At 40.4% G+C, this 21,204-nt stretch overlaps 1 protein-coding gene across 2 annotated transcripts in view; it reads right to left on the minus strand.

The window, feature by feature from the left end:
- Positions 1-21,204, minus strand: part of HS3ST5 (heparan sulfate-glucosamine 3-sulfotransferase 5) — a 255,489-nt gene that overhangs the window by 233,674 nt on the left and 611 nt on the right. The window contains exon 1 of one of the 2 annotated variants that reach the window (XM_029945532.1): positions 21,096-21,170. The exons of the other annotated variant lie outside the window; for it this stretch is intronic. The gene's annotated coding sequence lies outside the window, so the exon portion shown is untranslated. Of the gene's footprint in view, positions 1-21,095; positions 21,171-21,204 lie in introns of those variants that run through there. 2 annotated transcript variants of the gene reach the window in all.

Raw genomic sequence — 21,204 nt, forward strand, 5'->3', positions numbered from 1 at the left:
CCAGCATGGGTTCTGTGCTGATACTTGGATCCTGAAGTCTGCTTTGGATTCTGTGTCTCCCTCTCCGTCTCTGTCTCCTGCTCACACTCTGTCTCTCTCACTCTCTCTCTCTAAGGTAAATAAACATTAAAAAATATCTTTAAAAACTTGGTTGTGATAGGAAGGTGGTTTGTAGGCAACTGTGCTTTTCTTGGGACTTTACATGCATTATTTTTTATTTTCACAGTTAGACAAGTTTTATTGTGTCCATAATAAAATTTTCTGATGAGAACACTGAAGGCTCAGGTCAAATTAGGAATGTGACCGAAGTTACAAAGTACTGAGGCCAGCCTATGTGCCTGGATTCTCCTAATTCCTAAGCCTACACTCTGCCCTCAGTCTGTGTCTCTGTAATAATGCATGACATCAGTCTTTAGATGCTGGTTCATTACAACTCTAAATCCTTCTGAATTTACTCGGTGTCCACCGCTCTCACGTGTTCGGGCAGACTACTGAAGCAGCCTCGCATGAGGACTTCTTGCCTTAAGTTACTTCCCTCAAACTTCTGCTCACCACTTGCCAATATCCTCATTCCAGTAATAATTCACTTACATCATAAGATTACTCTTCCAGCCCAGCACTGACGCTTCCTCAGCATCTGGACTCGCTTCCCTTGTCCCCTCCCTGCTTCTCCTGTTGTGGCAGCAATCTCAGGGCGCCGGGACTTTCTAAGCACGTATTCACGCGATGAGGAAAGAGACAGGGAGGCACCGACCCAGTAGGGCTCCCAGGCCCTTATCCTCACCTTCAACAGAAGAGCTTTATTTTCATCTGCTTTACGTGTAGGGGAATGCAGTCATGTAATATTTTATTTGAAAAAAAAAATCCACAACATTCCAACAGCTAAAAACAAAATAGAAAAACATTAAGATGATGGAAATACTAGATCCATTAGGACAGGTGAGTTTTTCTCTCAGGGACGGCAGTGTTCTCGGCCCTAGAATAGTGTCTAGAAAGTACTCAGTAAGTATTTGTTGAAGGAATGAATAGATGTATGGACTTAATATACTTTGGCTCCATGGATGTACGAACAGAAACTTTGGGCACGTTACCCAACTGCTATGAGCCCTTTTCCCCTCCTGGGGAACCCTGCGCCCCTACCCCGTGGCCCTGTGAAGACTGAAAACACTAAGCATCTAGCCCAGGAACTGTAACAGCCTACTTGCACGTTTATTGCTCTCTCTAGGTCAAAATCTATTTGTGGTTTCATAATTACACCTGGAATTTCCTATTTTCTTTTCCTTTAAGATTTTTCTTCATCAGAGCCACTAAATGCTTTTCCAAGACTCTTTCTCAATTAACCCCAAATCTTACTATTTACTTGATTTTTTTTGGCATTTATCTATTTCCCGCAGTGATGGGAGGTGGAGAAAAACAAGGCTGGTCTGGAACTTGTTGGTCACTGGATCATTTAATAAGTTTATGACTTGATAGAACAATCTTTCAGCTTAACTATTAAAATCATACTTAAAAAAATGAAAAAGGTGCTTTTTTTCCTGCAGTCATTATTGAATTTACTTTTATCTACGCCATTTAGATTTATGTAATATAACTTCTTTCATTTATCCAGTGCTTGATAATATACAGACTACTCCCTCTTATTCTTATTAGTAGTTTGATTCTTATTTGTAAGAATAAGTAATAAAACTGATTGTCAGCCATTTCAAAATTTCTGTCACCAAAGTCAGAGCAGGAAAGCTTTCCATACCAAATGTATTTCTTGTGCAATCAAAAAATAATTGTGGTTTTATTTATTATTTTTAATGTTTATTTATTTTTGAGAGAGGGACAGAGTGCGAGCATGGGAAGAACAGAGAGAGAGGGAGACACAGAATCTGAAGCAGGCTCCAGGTTCTGAGCTATCAGCACAGAGCCCAACATGGGGCTTGAACCCATGAACTGTGAGATCATGACCTGAGTTGAAGTCAGATGCTCAACCGACTGAGCCACCCAGGTGCCACTAAATGTGGTTTTAAAGTAGAAACATAATGTGTCTTTGGGAATGTGCTTATTTTTTCAATTTATTTTATCCTAACCCTCAAAATGAATAAATCTATTGTAGTCAATTGGATTCAAAGCAACTTAACCTTAATTTTAAGACCATACCAAAACTATTGTCTGCGCAACGATCTAATCAAGTTTGAAAAAGACAGATGGGCCTGCCTTTGCCTTGCTCTGTGTTTATAGTTACAATCTACATTTGCTCATATAACACATTAAAAAAATCAGCTGCAGAACTGACATAAAAGAACAGGATTCCAAATTCTAAATATATGTTCTAAATTCAAAAGGCAACAGTGAAGCATATAAATTCCCTGTCGATAATGACTCAAATCCATGTTACCGGAAGGAATCAATGTAAAGATACCTATTTGTGAATGGACAAGAATACTGGAGGCCATTTCGGCGGAAGCTGATGAAGTAGCCTTTGAGAAAATGCCTTGCAGACATTTCTCGTCTTGTCTTTTGTACTTCTCTCTTTCTCTCTGAAGTTTTCTTTGACTTTAGCACACTTTTAGGAAATGGCAAGCATTCATATCTAACACCATGGACAGTACTAAACTTCCCAAATATTTGTTCCTTCTCCCTGGGGATGAGCTGTATTTCTTTGCCTCATTAATGTCAAAGTTGACCCTAGGAATCGATTTGGCTAATGACATAAATACAAGTAACTTGTGTCACTTCCAAGGGGATGTTTTAGAGCCAGCATGTCCTGCAAGGTGATCTCTTTTCCCTGTGCCAAAAGATCAGCCAGCATCCCCATGGATTGTGCTCGGACAGCCTGGGTTCCAGAGTGCAGACCCCTTGAGTAGAGCCGTCCAGTCTGCAATGGAAATGTGGTGGGAGGAAGAAATGAACGTTTGAGATGTGAAATCATCGAGGTCAGGTCATTTGTTACCTCAGCACAACCTAGCCTATTCCTGACTAACATCTGTGATAAGAAGTCATACACCAGAATGAAGGGAAGCTCTTTTACCTAGAAGGTGCAAGGAAAAAAAAAAAAACCATAAAGCAAGATTGTTGTCAGAAATAAGAGAAAAATAGCATATTTAATGATTTGGAACTATAAGGGGTTAAGGACTTCTATTTGGATGACTATTAAGTGTGTATAGGGGGATAGAGGTAAAATCATTGGATTGATAGTAAATACTAATAGTACAGTAATGCTTCAATGTTATCTTCAGAAATCAAAGCATTTCCCAGGGGTCATGAATTTATGTAATCAGACAAACAGGAGCTCAATCCTATTTCCACCTCTTCCCAGCTGCTCAACTTTCAGCAATTTAACTTAAGGTGCAATTGCTATTCTATAAAAGTGGAATATGGAAGCTGGCTTGTTGGGTTATTCTGAAGATAACAGAGAATGCATGTTAAGAGTCAAATATAAGGATGTAGCATACAATGGCTGCTCAGTCAACACCAATCTTATTACTTCTCTATGTTTAGCTTACACTTACCCTCTCAATGAATAGAAAGATAACGTACCCAAAATTATCCAGAGTCTAAAGCTATGGGTGAGCCTAGGGTGAATGAATTAAGCAGAACTGGGTTTCAAGCTTTGCAGAAGCTTGGGACAGAGGATATTTTCAAAGGTTCTCAGAAGAACAAGACAATTTTAACTTTAGGGCCAACAAGATCTGGAAAGCTGTTTTGAAAAGATGGTGAGTCAGGAGGCACGGCTTAAAAAAGACTTCCAGACAAGACTGCAGCAAGAGTACTGGGGGGCACGGATTTCTTCCTGTCCTTTCGTAGCTCCTGAGAGTGTGAGACTCAAAATGAAAGAAAAAGGAGTGTGTAGGAGATAAACCCAACCTAACAGAAGAGTCACCGTGCATTGTTTTAGCCATTATTGCACACAAAATGTACCTGCTTGAAAATGCCTACCCATTCTGGTCCCCCTCAGACAAGAGCTGCCAGGTGTCATTGCCGCCCAATATAATTCCTGGGTGTGAAAAACTGAAAAGTTTCCAAGATTCTGGATCAGGTAAAGAGAGGGATACTTGTGTTCCCTTGAATATCTTTTCTGGAAACTTTCATTTCTAACTTGGCCCTGGAGGGGCAAGTGGTTCTTGACATGGGTACATTTCTGGTTTCAGTGCATCACTTTTATTCATCATTTACACATGGCTTTTGACATTCAATCACAGTACAATAGAACAAAATCCTTGTACCTAAAACATTTTGATGCAACATTAGTTTGATGGCTCTGGCTCCAAGTTTTAAAAAATGAACACCCTTCCCCCCAAATCACTTAATCATTATGTAGGCTAAGATTTATTCTCCTGAGTTTCTTATAGATATTTGCCCATCAAAATAAATTTCGTTAAAATAAAAAACAGGGTATTTCACAGCAAACTCTTTGTGCACTTTAGGTTTTACTTGTCAGTTATTGACTTATTTCTAGGTCCTTTGCCTTCTCCAGCCAAAACTTATTCCAATTTTTGAGACGACTGGATGCACAGAGTCTATCAATAGTCTCTGAGATGGTGACGCTCTTAAAGAAGACTTTCGGCCACAATATTCAACTGCATTCCGATGGACCAGGAACAGGCCTGCACACTTGAGCAAACCCCTAATATAGCTTCTTTTCACTTATACCAGTCTGTGGCGCCACTACTCTTATGTTTTCTAGTGCTTCCAATTTTTTATAACTTGTCTCATCCAACTGAAGGGATGTTACAGCATGTTACAACTGTAATCCTGAAGCCATAGTCATGAACTGTGGCTAGTCAATGAAGTACTGTCAAGCTAGGAAATAATTGTTACACATTCAGGAAATGTCTACACTGGGTTCCAGGCTAATATTCTGGAGAAATGAACTTTGAAACAAAGATTTAAAAAAAAAAAAAAACACCCTTTGTGTTGCCCTGCAGCAGGAAATGAACCTTGAATGCATCAGCCTAATCCCTAACTTCTGAATGAATGGTTTGCTCAATTTAGCATCTGCAGATGCCTGACGCATACAGTGTAGTAGATCCAGCTTGGAGCAGAAAGAATTCTACAAGTCAACTTGATGGGGTTAGTTACCTAGGCACAACTCACCACGGGTTAAAATAAGAATGTATTAAAACCACAATGTAATCTCGGCTCTGTAACAAAGGCTGTTCCAGTTTGAAAATAGGAACACTAGACCAATTTTGATAGAAATCAGGGGACCAATTCAACAATATGGTGGGACAGAAACATGATAAAAGTGTTATCTCTCTGTTAAGCTGAGCTGGTTGGGAGGATGATTTCATTAGGAGTTAGCAGAGAAGGAAGATAGCTTTTGGATACAGCCGTTGCACAAGTGAAACATGCAGAGAGATGGAGAGAAGTATCAGAAGAAGGTTTGCCGCATCCCAAGATTCAAACTGCTTGTTGACTATTTTTGGCTGTCAAAGTAGTATTTCTTTGACTCAACCTTAGGCATGTTTCAAGACACACACGCACACACACGCACACACACACACACACAAGACATAATAAAAATTAAGTGAAAGGAAAAAAGCCTCACACAGCTTTAAGCAGGTATATAAGGCCCCTGTAATCTTAATTCAAATTATACTCCATTTAGAGCTTCTAGACTGAGTTCAAGGTTTACCACCTCCTGGAAAGTACTTTCTTACACCTTTCCCTTACAGTCTCTTCTTTCTTCCTCTACTCTCCTTCTTTGATGCACCCTTTAACAATGACTCCATTCAGCCAGTATTTGAGAGCACTTGCCACGTGCCAGGTACTATTCTGGCACACTTAGGGTAAACAAAAATTCTTGTTGTCAGTGGAGCTTACATTCTAGTTGGTAGGAAGGAAGAAAGGATAGTGAAATAGTCCTTATTTAATTTTAATGTAATAAGTTACTTTCTCATGTGACTCCAAGAAGCCAGAGGACTGTGCTTCGTTCGTCTCTGAGGCACACAGTAGGCCCTCAATAAGTATCTGCCTTATGACTGAACTTGGAATTCTGAATAATGACAATATCAAAAATCAAAGATGTTCTTAAAAGAGAATATTTATTTGGGCCTTTATTCCTCGGTACTAATTTATGAACTAGCACAGTAATTAGAGCAGATGTGTAGTAGAGTTTCCAATTTTATAGATCTAATTTTGGAAAGTTTTATAGTTGAAACATTGAGTTGTCAAACATATCCAATTTCGACGATCACAATACTTCTTTTCAGTCAATGTCCTTGAATCCTATAAATTGTTTTCAGTGAATAATCTTCTATTCTTGGTCAGTTTCTAAAGCACAAAATAAAAATAAACCTCCATTCTTAATAGGATTTAAATGCCAATATATTACAATTTCAGTAGGGCTTTAAATTTAGGATGTTAGTGAAGTTTTGCAGTTTGATAATCAAAATAACTCTTAAGGGGTCTTACCTCAATGCTGACTTGGATATTTATATTTAGTATCCATAAAAATGCTTTTTCTTAGAATTTTCTTTTTGCAAAATCTACTTGAAACAGAGATATGCTACTGAATATTTTCCTTTTAAATAATTTTGTTGGAATGAGCAGCATTAATGAACAAAGATGGTACAGGGCCCAGTCTGGGGTTGTGAATACAGTCTATGGTCACAGTGTACTTGTAGATATTGAAACGTATCAAACTAGAGTGTTGGCCACATTCTTTGTGGAATCTGCACTGTTTACCCTGCTGCATACTGTCTTGGGCAGCCCCCTTGTCCCTTACCTATGTCCACTAGAGGGTGAGTGGGAGAGAGGAGGAAAAAAAAAAAACTAGCTCAAGTTTGGGAAATCTGCTGACCAGTTTGAGGCTGGAAACTTTTTTGAGGATCAATTCAGGTTCCTTGATTCATATTCATTTTGTCTCTTATTGCCATGGATACATAAGTTTTTATGAATATAGCATTTATAATGGCAAGTTACAAGATGGCAGTATATTACACGCTTCTATTTTTACAACCTAAAAAATAAACAACGTCCAGATAACTCAGAGCGGCATTGTGGAAATATACTAGGTTATCTCCGTAGAAGCACCTCCCAGTAACTGTTTCAGAATTGGGTTCCATGAATGTGAGAAAACACACTAAGTTCTAGGACTGGTTCTACTGATAAATGCCAGGACAAGCTGATCTGTTGCCGTTCCTGAGGGATGCATCTAAATAACGAAAACAGCAAATGTCACATAAGTCAAGGAGCGCTAGTTTTGGTGCTCTCTAGCAGCAGCCAACTGTGCACTGTGAACTGGGTGGCGGGCGGAGGTGGTATTGCACAAAATGCTGACCACCTGTTGTGATGTTTGGAGCCTCACCATTCTAAGTTCTCCGTAAGAATTCCAGAGGAGACCAAGACAGGGCAATGACAACGGAAAAACACAGGGAGTAAAAGATAGGATAAGCCTATATGACCAGAAGGAATTGACAGAAATGACAATCAACTTTAAAATCGGGAGTGTGTATAAAATCTGAAAATTGACTGCATGTGTCTTTTTGTTTTTTTGGGGTTTTTTTGGGAGAGAGTGAGTGAGCCAGAGAGTGAGAATCTTAAGCAGGCTCCACGCTCAACATGGACCCCACTGCGCAGCTTGATTCCATAACCCTGGGATCATGACTTGAGCCAAAATCAAGACTTAGATGCTCAACTGACTGAGCCACCCAGGAGCCCCCATATACTTTTCAAATACTCTATAAGCTAGAGTTGTACATAGGGGAAAGAAGAAAAGAAAAACAATAGTGTCTTCCTATAATCAGAAATGGCTAATTTACATGGGCTAATTGCATTTCTATCGCTGATATGCAAACCCTTTCACCCCCCACCTCCAGACAAACTTACACATAGACACATACACAAAGACAATGACACACAATTCCAGACTGGGAGCCAGTGGTTGGCACTGGACTTTTATTCCTTGCACACTCTGCCTGGTTTTTTGTTGTTGTTGTTTAAACCACTTTTACAGTTACTGTTTTTCTTTCTTTTTGTAGCCATAGACACTCCCACATAACATAAGCTCAATTCCAGGCAAACTGTGTGTGCATATTTTTAAATAAAGAAAACAGGTCTTCTAGTTCTGTGTTAGCAAAGTCACCTCTTTTACTGTGGGTGCTAATGCTAAACATGTAATAATACTTTATTGTCATGAGCAGGAATCTGCTTTGCTAATTAAATGCAGCTGTCAGTAATTACTCCTTGTCAGTGTAATCTATTTTAGGGAGCTCTACTTTAAATGATAAAAGATGGGCTGATATTGAAAGGGTGGGATAAGCAAGGTGACTGCTGACTTCCCCACGTCAGAAACTCACTTTTTTTTATGATCAATGAGTAACTTTATTGTGAAGATACCTTAAGTGGGTTATCCTGTACTTCTTTAGCGAGGGAGTAATAAGGTTTGCAATTAAACAGTTCTTTTCATATCTGAAATCTAAATGTCACCCCTCTATAATACCAACAAGTACTATGCCTTTCAGAGTTAAAAATACATCCTGATGGTAATCTGTAAGAAAAGCATCAGTAGCGAACTCACTATAATCTCTATCATCAAGTGGAGTTCAGTACAAATGAGCCTTCTAATTCTCATAAATAGATCAGACAGAGGAGTACCACTTTGCAAGGTGAAAGGGGGTAGTAACTATTTCTTCTATACCTTGTTTCATTGATATTCAACCAGGTTTTCTCCGGGAAAATGTTTGACTTCCGTTCAGGTCTTCGAAATTTTCAAATGAAAAAATTTCAGGCTTTTGCTTGTAATATTAATTTATTTTAAGTGCTTCTGAAAGAAGCCTAGAACTTTAAAGCTCTAAATCTATCTGACTGCAAGCAACATCGGGATGAAGGGGCTGGCGGCCCAATTCCCTGCACGGGATAGGTGCAGGAGCTGGGACAGACGCTGGCATGGTGTCCAGGGTCCAAGGGGAGCAGACCTGCACCACCCCCCCACCCCCCACTTCCCCTAACATTTAAAATGAATGCGGAGGCAGTGGGAAGGGGAAACCAGAGTCTCATGGAGCGAAGAGATTGGGTGGTGGTAGGATCAGCGGGGAAAACACAGCAGAGGGGACCCAGGGGCTTGGTACACAAGTGGCTTTACCTCCCCCCTACACCCCAAAGACTTATCACACCCCTCACAGCATCCTGACTGCCTCATCCTTCTTCTCCCACCATCTGCTTTATATCCAGCACTCCAATAGTCCTCGTGTTCCTGGATAATCAATTATCTTGTTAGAGGTCCCAACAAATTTGGCAGCTACTCTTCTGCATACAGCACATTATTTAAATACAATTAATAATTTGGTTCTTCATCCCAGACAGGAAAAAAAAAAAAGGTTTCCTGACGGAAAATAATGAAAAAAAGGTAGAACTACCTGAGTATTTTTGAAATACAGTAGGCAAAAGACACTAACTTATATTCTTTTTTTGCTGGGACTGCTTCATTGGGTAAGGGATGTAAGGTCCAGTGGGAATGGTGTCAATTCTCCCATTTCCACAGCATAAATTCTTACCCCCTTTATTGAGAATACATAGGTTATTCCAGATATTTCTAAACAACCAAAATGTTAAAAATTTCAAGTGATCAGCATCTCAATTGAAGAAAGAACACACTGAGTAGCTACTGAGCTCCTTACAGAGTAGGGTTTGTTCAAAAGGAGAAACCAATAAGACAGACATGGACCGTGGAACCAGTCTCTGAGATGTCTCAGCTTTCAGAGTATCCTACAACAATTTCATTGCATTCTTAAACAGCTGTCATATGCCAAACTCAGGCTTTTGAATCAGCTAAAACACTCCTGGAATATAGTAGGTGCTCAAGAAATAGCCATCCAGTGCGTGAGTGACGATTTTGAGCTATGGTCATGGTATTGTCACTTCCCGCTCCAGCTGGCTGAAGCCAGGGAGTGAAGTTTGGTGGCTAGGGTATAGACATCAGAGCCAGAGGTGTGCGGCCCACCTGCGGGTCTGGTGCTGATGGAGAGGGGACCACAAGGGTCTTGTTTCTTTGCACAAGTGTCCATAGGTTCCCCAGGGCAACGCAAACATTTTTCCCTTGTCTGCACCCTGCCCCCTACTACATCAGGCTCCCTTTTGCCAACCTGGGGAGGTGAGACCCACTTGATCGTACTCTGGAACAAGAAAAAAGTCCACCTCCTCAAGCCTACTTTTAGTGTCAAGGAGTCTTGGCACAAACACTGTCACACGTGTCGTCAGGCTGCCTGCCCCAGCTCTGGGTATGGGATGAAGGCGCGCCCAGCCTTCTGTGGCTGGTCTCCCCACTGCAGGATCCCAGAAACCACACTTAGGGATTTTAGAATGGCTTTCTCTTTCAGCATAACGATTAACAGAATTCCTTTTGCTTTCAAAGTATCCCAGCTTGGATGGTAAATTCTATGGGCATCTACTTAAAAGAAACATAAGTCTCTCATTCAGTTTTCTGACAGTTTATCTTCCAGGAGATTTTGGAACGTGTAATGTATGTAGGGAACCACCTGTAAAGCAGAAATGGCTGATTGTTAGTGTGATGGAATTAGGTCACAGAGAGCTTCCTGCTTGTAAAAGAGTAAAACTGTCCCTTCATCAAGGCTACAGCATTATTTGGGAATCAAGAAGCTACTAAAGGCAGAGAAAGGATTATATATATATATATATATATATATATATATATATAATTAATATGTAAATATTAATACTAATACTACTATAATTAATTAATACATACTAGAATACACATATATACATCCCAATAATACAAAGCCCTAGCTAAAGTACTTTGTAAAACAGAATATAGTTAAATTCTCACAACAGCATAAAATTTCCAAGTAAATTCATAACTGAAAGCAAATATTAACTTTGCTCTACTTTTATATTGCTATATTGCTGCTGGTTTTCTCTCAGCCTTAAGGCATACAGTGAGAATGTAATGTTTGTACAAGTAGGGAATATTAGTTAACATTTTTAAGTATGTTAGAGGAAGCAAATAACATTTACTATTGTCTTTGTTTTTAATTTAAGAAATAATATAATAAAACAAGTCAGCTAAAATAGTTAAAAATACCATACTACATGCGTCAATATTTTTAGAGAATAGTATATTTTAGTTTTCATGTCATACTTTTGAAGGTAATATTATATTTTTACTTTTGAAGAAAATTTCTTATTTTATTTGTATGTTTGGTTACTCACCAGGGAATGGCCACACACACCTAAAAATATTTCCTATTAAATTCATCGATCAGCAGGCCATTGCTATTTCTTTAGAACTAGATAAGATGTTAATGTGATTATCATAGGTTATTAGCTAATCTTTTGCTTTTATGGAGTTTTCCATTTTGGTCATAGTGAAAGAATTTGCTTTCATGTTTATTTCAAATCTTAGGAGAGAAATGTTTATCTCACATTAAGTAAGTACTCTAATTGTTTAAATATAAGTGTCTTGATTTAGGGAGAAATCATAAATAAATAACATTATTATTAGATATATTTAAAAGAATTTGAATAGAAGAACAACTAAAAAATGAGCTTATGGACTATTATAGAACTTTCTTTTTTCAAGTTTATTTATTTATTTTGAGAGAGAGAAACAGAGAGAGAGCATGTGCTCATGCACATGAGCAGGGGAGGGGCAGAGAGAGAGGGAAAGAGAATCCCAAGCAGGCCCTGCACTGTCAGCATGGAACCCGAGGCAGGGCTCAAAACCATGAACCCACAAACCATGAGATCATGACCTATGCTGAAGCCAAAAGTCAGACACTTAACCAACTGAGCCACTCAGAAGCCCCTATTATGGAACTTCCTGAAGCTTTCTTAGTCTTGAATATAGAATATAAAAATTAAAACTGCCTAATTCTCTATAGACCATTATTAGAGAAATGGAGACCTCAATCTATAAAAAAAAATCCATCTAGTCTTGCTACATGGATACCTACTGTGGACACTGAGGAAACTGGAGAAGAGGGGAAACAGTCCGGGGGTGGGAAGCAAGTTTTCCCTAATCTCAGGTGGAACGGGACCTTCTTTCTCATGCTGTGTCCCCACTGCATCTTCTCTCCTTCATGTAACACACCAAATACCCCTGAATTTATTCTTGGGCTTGCCAATTCCTTGAGAGCAAGGAGTGTGTCATTGACATCCTCAGTACCCAACCTACTGCCTGTCACACAGTAAGTGCTCAATAAATGTGCACTAAAATAAATCAAGCAGGTCAGTGTATAAGAAACAGGTGGGAAAAAGTAAGGCAGAGGGAGTGAGATCATGATTATTTCTCCAATAAAAATGTATTTAGTGCTTCCTGTATTCCAGGTATTGGGTGGGGTGGAGGGAGTGTGTGTAAGTATATGAATATAAAATAATCAATAATTCAAGAATACTATCTATATAGAGTATATACAATAGAAGAGCAGAAAGCCGGCCCATTCTGGCTTGGGTGGGGCGTGGGTAGGCTCCAAGAAGGATGGCACAAGAAAACAAAGAGAGGCAGTGAGGAAGAAGAGAAGTCAGACAAGCCGAGAGCACCCTAGACAGAAGGGCAACATGCACAGAGGTGTGGGGTTTGAAAGAACACGCTCTATTCCTTGCTAAGAACCTCCAAATTGCAGGGACCTCATTTTTAAGTTAACAGGAGATAAGTCCTAGGCTGGGTCTTTGGAAGAGTCAGATCTTGGAATGCCAAACTAGTCTGAACTTTACCCTAAAAGCAAAGATGCGACAGGTGATTAAGCAGGGGAATTACATGATCAGGCTTGCATCTGGAAAACAAACAAACAAAAAAACTACAGAAGCACTGACAAGGATAGATACATGAAGCTAGTAAGGAGGCTGGTGTGATTCAGCTGAGAAGTTCTAACTGAACTAAAAGCAGGTACATTGAGGGATTGGTAGGAGTTCAGGAGGCTGGGTTGTCATGTCTTGGTGACAGACCAGAGAAGAGGAGAAATACAAGACAATCCCAAGGTACCTACCTGTATTCCTACTACAGTCTTTGTAACTAACTATTCTTCTTGGTTTCTCACTTTTCTCAAGTCTCTGGATAGATGATTTGCTAATACAGAAGAGCAAAATAACAGAAAGCATTTGATAAGAAGTAACATTAAGAAAGTAACGCTGCATACAAAATTTCAAGCCCTTGATCTCACTGCTGTTAAGTACAAAGTTGGGGATTCCTTATTCAAAGGATATTAGTATTTATAGAATTCAGCAACTCCAAAACTAAATGCTGCTATAGTAACCGTTGACTGCCCAGTTGCCTATTTCAGAGTAGACAGGGTATGAGAATAACATAAACATCTGACTGAAAAAAAATAGAGCTTTGATTGTTGAACTAGTTTGAACTTTACCCTAAAGCTCTGAAGAAAATTGGGCAATAATTAATATTTATTAAGATTTTCTGGTGTGCCAGACACCACAGTCATGACAATTGGCAATAATGTGGTTCACGCTGAAGCCTCAGATACCAGGATGAAGTGGGTCCTGCCCCTCCAGTCTAGATGGGGGAGAGGAGGGACAATACAGCCATATCTGAATAAAAAATTAAACGGAAACAAGTACTCCCACTAGCTACCAATCCACCTGCTGGCCCATCATTTACTCAGGCATGCCCATAACTGTCTCGTTTTCTGTTTCTGCCTCTCTCCTGTGTACCCCCCACCCCACCCTGCATCCCTCAGCTGCTTTCCAGGTTCTGAACCAAAGGAAGAAGTGTGCCCCATTACACCATGTGCCAAACACCACGGAAATAAATAAAGGTAACCCAGCACAATCCCTGCCCTTCAGAACCACTTAGTCAGGCAGACAGCAGATGGTCTTTGGACCTTTTCTGGCTTCTTAAGAGGAGGGAACCCTGCACACCTGTAGGAACCCCGCAGCTCCCGCGTGGTGAGCCTCTCTGCTCCTCTGCTCCTCCGCAGTGTCCCTGGGAAGAAAAGCCCCTTTCCAAGGCCTTAGATCCTATACTACTTCATTCAGCTCAGAGAAAGTAAGACAATTAGGAAGCTCAGCCCACAGGCAGCTGACTCACGAGATGAAGAAATTCCACTAGCATCTAGTGGCAGTTCCCTCCCCGTGCATACAGAGCACGGATGCAACTATCTAGCAAGATCTTGGCAGATCTATTTAAATCTATTTAAAAATAGTTCCAACAGTTTACTAAAAATTAATATGGTCTCATTCTTTAGCTTTAGTGGCTGTTGCATATACATTGGAAAATTGTGTGATACGACGAAGCCAAGAAATTAAACTTTATTAAAAATAAATCCCTCTTTTGTTGCAGGAGAGACACAGGGAAATAGGGAGGGTGAGTTTCAAGGCCCAGAAATCCCGGGATGGTGCTATGGGGCAAAATGCTGCTGAGAAGTCTGTTGGTGTAGGCACGTGCATGCTCCAGGCCTGATGGCAGGGGTTTGGATCATGGCTCCACCCCTCTAGTGATAGGGCTTCTCTGGGCCTCAGTCTCTTCACCTGTGAAATGGTAACACTAATGACATGTCCCACCGAATGTTTTGCAGGAATGAAATGTGTTATGCCTGTACAATGCTTGGTACATAGTAAGTATTAATTAAATGCTATCTATTATCATTTATTATTTTTCCAGAGATAAAGAGATAAATAGGTATATTCATTAGGATGAAATAAACATGAAGGCACATTAGTTCCTAAGCCTTATAAATCTGTAAAGTGAGGATAGCTAGGTATCCACCAGAATTAAGTAGGTTATAGAAAACAACAATAAAAAAACCCTAAGAATAAAGTTAAATTTAACCTTTGAAATTCTGGTACTCAAGTTTAATGACCAGAGCTAGAAAATAGCCTTTTACTTTACACCATGAACTCTATGTGGTATAAAAATATTAATATATGTATAAAAGATAAAAAATTTCTATGTATTCTAATAGTTCAACTCATATTGCATATGAAGATAAATATAAATATTTCAATGCTTTCCAATGCCTTTCATTCTTCCCTGTTAACTATATCTATAGAAGAGGATTTATTTTCTGAAGACTTGTGTGAACATATACAGCCGGCCCTGTAAGGACAAACAGTGAAGTGGCTATCCCAAAAGCCTCCTCTTAATTTCTATGCTTGCCACAGGCTTTTAAATCCAGTCTGAAACACAGATTTCTTCTCTTTCTAACCTTTCTCTCGACAGTAAAAGCATTCATAGAAACTATGCTTTACAATGGAGAACAACCAATTCAAATATCCATATACATACACATACACATACAGATAAATAGATAAGTAAAGAATAATGTGCCCATTGTGTTTAACCGTTTGTGAGGATGTTATGTTGATGGGAAAGGTGATGAAGATTACAGCAATATCAATTACTGTTTCCTAAACCTTTACCATGTGTGACGCTCTCTGCTAGTCATTTTACATATATTATCATACGGAAATCTAGAACTGGTATTTCCGAACCGCATAAGAGATAATATTACTACGAAATAGAAAGGTTAAGTAATTTGCCCAAGATCCCACAGCTAATAAACCGTGAAGCAGGGCTTCTAATTCAGCCAGCCCTCTCGCACTCCAGTACTTCTACTATAATAAATACCTTATTTATGCTGGGACACATTCAAAAACATTGTGATTTTTTTCATTGACTTGAGTTAGCAATGGCAAAGAGATTACAGTGGCACTGAAGTATGTCCATAAATAGTTTCCCAAATGACACATTTAATAAGATGATTAATATTTACGGCAGGGCAGTTAGGCCACCTCGTTAGCAGTGTAAGGATGCTGGTACTTGATGTTCATTTGTCTTATATGCTTTTTTTTTTTTTTAAATAAAAGGTACAATTACAGATGGTGTTCCTTTAGTCCACTTCTCAATTTAAACATTTTAGTCAGTTTATTATTTCACTTTCCTTGTGCCCTCCTCCCCGTATCTCTGGCCATTCAGTCTCATAAAGACTATTATTCCACAGGGTTTCATAGACCACAATGTCCTGGGGTCATCATCAAGGAAAAAGTCCGCTCAATATTAAATCACAAGTCTTACAACTATGCTCGACAAAGACTTTCAATTTTCTTTTTCTTTTTTTTTTTTTTTTTTACTTCTGGTCTAGCAACTTGTAGAATGCCCTGTATCACTTCATGCAGTAAACATTAATTGACTGCCTACTGTATGTCCTGTTCATCAGAACATAGTGAGTCTCATTTCACACCTTCATAAAAAAAAAAAAAAACGTGGATACTTTTGGCAAGGACCATATAGGAACACATGACACTGACCTCTGCACAAGAAGTTCACATTATAAGGATATTATGGGAAGCGTAAAACATTCAGTACCAGAGCCTCTGAGCTATTAAAACTACTTTAATATGGCATCAGTTCTTAAGTTACCTAATTTAAAAGTGGCTGAACCTAAGAAAATGATTGAGTCCATTAACTATTACATTAAGTGACAGCACTGCTCCGCCACTGCCCAAGTTCAGGTTCTGTCAGCACTCCCTGGCACCTGCCTCCTTTATGAATTCCTGAAGAATGCACTCAATGTGGAACATGGTCATAAATCGCAGTTGCTAGAAAGTATTTATTTGACAACTTAACTTGCTCCCCACTTGGCCCCTTATTCGTGTAAGCTTTAAAAAAGTATCCGTTCAAGAGCAGTGGCATGGCTGGGTCAACAGCCTGAGCTCGAACACCAGCTCTGCCATTTAGTAGGTCTGCAGCCAAGACAGGTATGTAGGCCTCATTTTTTCCTCTTCCCCTAAATAGGGATAATAATAATACCCACTTTACCTACTTATTTTCTCTCTGAAACAGGGGGAGAGGAGGGTGGCGGCCAGAATTAAGGGAGTTAATAATAGAAGAGTTCTTTGGACAGGGTCAGGCACAACTTAAAGGTTATGATAAATGCTTCTTAAACCAACTGTTACAAAAAGTTGAATACGCTCCAATTTTTGACATCAAAGTATTTGAGTCTTTTTAAATGCCATTCTTTGCGATGATGCTGACTTCACAAAACATATATGTCACAAATGAGACTCTCTTCCTGGCATTCAAAGTTATTGGACAAAACATAGGTCTATAAAGATACATACACTCTATATGTACACAGATGAATACATGTGCATGTGTACTCACACACAAGCATAGGTACACATATGAAACTTAACCACCTCCCATGCACAATCTAGGTAAAGTGCGCTAAAAGCAATGCAACTCTTCAACCATTTCTTAAACTCACATGCGAAAAAAAAAACTGAAATAGTTTTCTTTTTTAAGACTTCTCAAGAATATGAGAAATAATCCATTGGACTGAATGTTAAATAAGCCATGATAATGGAACTTGCATATGAGATCTACAGAGGTTCATTTGTCCTGCCTATACATTATGTGGATCTCCAGATAGAATCTTTTGCTCTTACTTTTGTTAACGTTAGCTGCTCTGAAATGCTTTTGACTTAGATCAGTGGTTTTCAAATGCAGTTATATATATATTGCTTTAATTGTACTCCTGCTATAAAGGTTAGGGTAACATCATGACTCTCAGCAACAAACACTGATTTTAGAGTGAGCAAAAAATATCAAAAATTAAATTGGGTTGGGGGGGTGGTAAGTTACTCTTTTGCTGGTTTTAAAGAATTCATATTAAATTTGCAGACAAAATAAAAGGTAGGGCTTTTCTAAAGAGTAGCAATTTAGGTGGAAACAAAGTTTAACTAGCTACTTTGGTTTTGAAGTCCTCCTCCCTACCAAAAGAGGACAAACTTTGAATGAAGATAAATCTGTTGTTTGAATAGTTAGTCCCTTAACTTGACCTGTTCTCTTTTTTCAAACTATTTATCTTTTCTGAAAACAAACTGTAATTCTATTACCAAATAAGAGCTCCTCACTTAATTGCACAAACTGCAGAATATTAAAATATTTGAACAAAGTATTGCATAAAGTATTGCAAAAAAAAGTCATGCATATAAAGACTAATAAAATATACAAGTATTCACGTAATTTCAGTGGCACAAACCTAGTGCTACTGCTCACACTCTATTCCCAGGGTTGTTAGCATCGTTTTTTAGCATTCTCTCCTCTGCCAGCTCCCTCTACTAGGAAGTTATCTTGAGAGTTATTTCATTCATGAGTCGACGTCCCTAAAATAAAAGACCATCCTGCCAGACATGTCAGGAGAGCCAAAGAAAATTCTCATCCACTAAAACTTCCATGTTTCCCTTTTTCTAAACAATCTTAAATAACCTTTTTTTTTAAATTAACCTCTTTGACATGTTATTGCATTTTTAAGAGCTGGTTTTGAAGTCCTCCTCCCTACCAAAAGAGGACAAGCTTTGAATGAAGATAAATCTGTTGTTTGAATAGTTAGTCCCTTAACTTGACCTGTTCTCTTTTTTCAAACTATTTATCTTTTCTGAAAACAAACTGTAATTCTATTACCAAATAAGAGCTCCTCACTTAATTGCACTAACTGCAGAATATTAAAATATTTGCTTCTGAGATTATAAAAACAAAGGGGAGAAAAGGGGCAAATTACTGTGTTGTAGGAATTTGAGTTCACTTTTTCAGTGCCACAGGAACATTTGCATCTCCTCATAAATGGCTACTAATGACATATGCGGGTCTGGCACTGGTCCCCAGAAACTGTACATGGAAAGCTAGAGACGTGCAGGGATAGTTACATTTCTCCAAAGTATTCAGACAAAGAGCAAGAAGATTCAGGTCAGCATCAATTCTCCAAAGTTGAGTCATATCTAAATGATGTGGTGGGTTAAGAACAATGGGGAAATTAATGGTGAAAGCAAAGTAGGCTAGTTAACATCTCGTATGTATGCTTTTTGAGTCAACAGCTCTTTGCTGACCACCCACTTTGGGCAAGACGCTGCTTCCCTAAGTAAGCTGCTGCTCTGCACTTCTTTTTACAGAGTGTAGGAGTAAGCATCCTGCTTCTACCGAAAATCCTTCCTCAGTATTTAAAATAACATCCAGCTCAGCTTTGCCCATGTGTGTGTGCTCCTGTGCTCAATAAATACTTTTTGAATGAGTGGAAATTCAGTGAGTAAGAAGGTTATTCATTCAAAAACATCTGTGTCTGCCTGCAAGATGGTAAGGACAACGATGAAAGCATAATCAAAACACTGTAAGGAGCACCTTCTCAGAAAGATGTCAAAAAAGGGAGCAACTGCCTGTATTAAAATCTAAGCATGAGGTCCAGTCTAACCTAGAAATCATGATCCTAGCACTTCTGTGAAACCCCATTGGATGCTATGCTCATAATTTCCCATGTAACCTGATGGAGGCATCTGTTTGAAAATATTATTTTTCATTATTAATAATGTTTCTATGCATTTTAGTAACTGAAAAAGAATACTTTAAAATACTCGGGAGTAATGTGGAAGGGGTGAGAGCAGTCTTCAATTTCACCCTTCAGATTCTGAGAGGCAGTTAAGTTTAAACAACAGTTTCTGACCATAATTATTCTGTGTGCAGTACCTTCCTGCCTCTAGTTCCCCGGTGACTGACTTCACACTCCTAAAGAATCCCACCCTCTACTCCTCCAGTCACTTCAAGCAAGGACCATTTGTAAACAAACAAAGGAGGAAGGTTTGTAGTATTGTTTTCATGTCTCCCGTTAAGAGCTTCACTGGGAGAAACCACTAAGGTAACTTTTAAAAATCTGCCACGACATTGTCGAGATCAATAAAAACGTTTTTTTAAAAACAGCTTTGATATCCAAATGTGTAATTTCTTTTCTTACCTTCCCTTCAACTTTTTCTTGGAATGAAAACGGAATAAATTTGAAATAAACTGCAATGTGGAAACATTTGTCTAAAGCTTTGAAATATGTCAAAACTACTGAGCAAAAGCTCTCAGAACAATCATCTTCATAGTACTTCCAGCAAATCTATTTAGTAAAGGGCACCTTTACAGAAAGGACGCCCACCCACTCTTGTTCACGCCCAACCTGACCCTGTATGCTATTTATCAGACTAAGTTTACATAAATCAGAGAAGAGTAACAGTGCAATTAAATGTACCCACGAAGTAATATGATATAAAGCACTCTGCAAATATTAAACCTCCCCTTAAGGGACCAATGTTTTCCATGAAGAAGGTGGTACTGGGAGGAGGGAGGAAAGGAAGGAAGGATGGAGAGGGAGAGAGAGAGACTGACCCACCGGGTGAGGACTGGGGAAACCACGGATCTGAGCAGCAGCCCCTTTGGGCGGGCACCCTGAGGCACGCAGAGGGAAGCTGGAGCACGGAGCCCACCAAGGTGAAGTGACTCCGGGGTCGAAGCGGAGGCTTGCTCGCTGTGCACCTGGAGCCGCCAAGTAGAGGCGTCTACAAGAGTCTGGGCGCTCCTCGGAGCGCTCCTTCTCCGCGTCCCCAAACCAAGAGGATCACCCAAGTCCCAGGAGCAGGAGTCCGGTCAGTAGCCAGAGCGACCTCGCTCACCTCTGGATAATATAACAGTCCTCTCTATGGCATCCATCTCGTGTGTGTGCGTGCGTGCGTGTGTGTGTGTGTGTGTGTGTGAGAGAGAGAGAGAGAGAGAGAGAGAGAGAGAGAGAGCGAGAGAGAGCGAGCGAGCATGTTGGGGGTGCGTGAGTGCGATGGGGTTGCGGGGTCTGGGGCTGTGAGGGATGGGGGGCCGGCTGGGGCGGAGATAGCACCCAACCCAAGTTAACGGAGCCTCTGTCTGCCCTCCGCTCCGCCTCGAGCCCCCCAGCCTCCCAAAGCCGTCCAGCGCTCCAAGCGACAGCCCCGCAGCCACCCCGGGAAGTGGCTGGGCGCGAGCCCCCAAACTCCGCAGCGCGCACTTGACGCGTGCTTCCTCCCTCCAAGAGAGCCCAGCGCGCTGCGCCCTGCGCGGGCTCAGACCGACCCGCTGACACCCACGACTCTCTAAACTGACCCCGGGAATCGCCCCGCCGTTTCCCGTCTCGCACGAGTTTAAACCCGAGCCTCCCCACGAAACGTCTCAAAAGTCCACCCCAGCCAGTACCCAGGAGAACCGCGCCCCCCAAAGCGGTATCGGCGGGCCCTGCACGGACGTCTCCCATGGGCGATTCCCCTCCCGCCTCAATTCCTCCCAAATCCACGAGTTTGCGTCCCGCTGCGTCCGAGCCCCTCCCGGCGCGAGGCGGGCAGCGCGCCCCACTCACCTTCGTCCCGGGCGCGGCGGCGGGAGCTCTGGGCGCGGGCGCCGGCCACGGGTCGCTCCCGCAGTCCCCGCGGCAGTGGGTCCAGTAGTTTCGGAAGCCCGGCTCCGGC

The sequence above is a fragment of the Suricata suricatta genome, chromosome 7 (genome assembly GCF_006229205.1).
Source record: "Suricata suricatta isolate VVHF042 chromosome 7, meerkat_22Aug2017_6uvM2_HiC, whole genome shotgun sequence".
NCBI lineage: Eukaryota > Metazoa > Chordata > Mammalia > Carnivora > Herpestidae > Suricata > Suricata suricatta.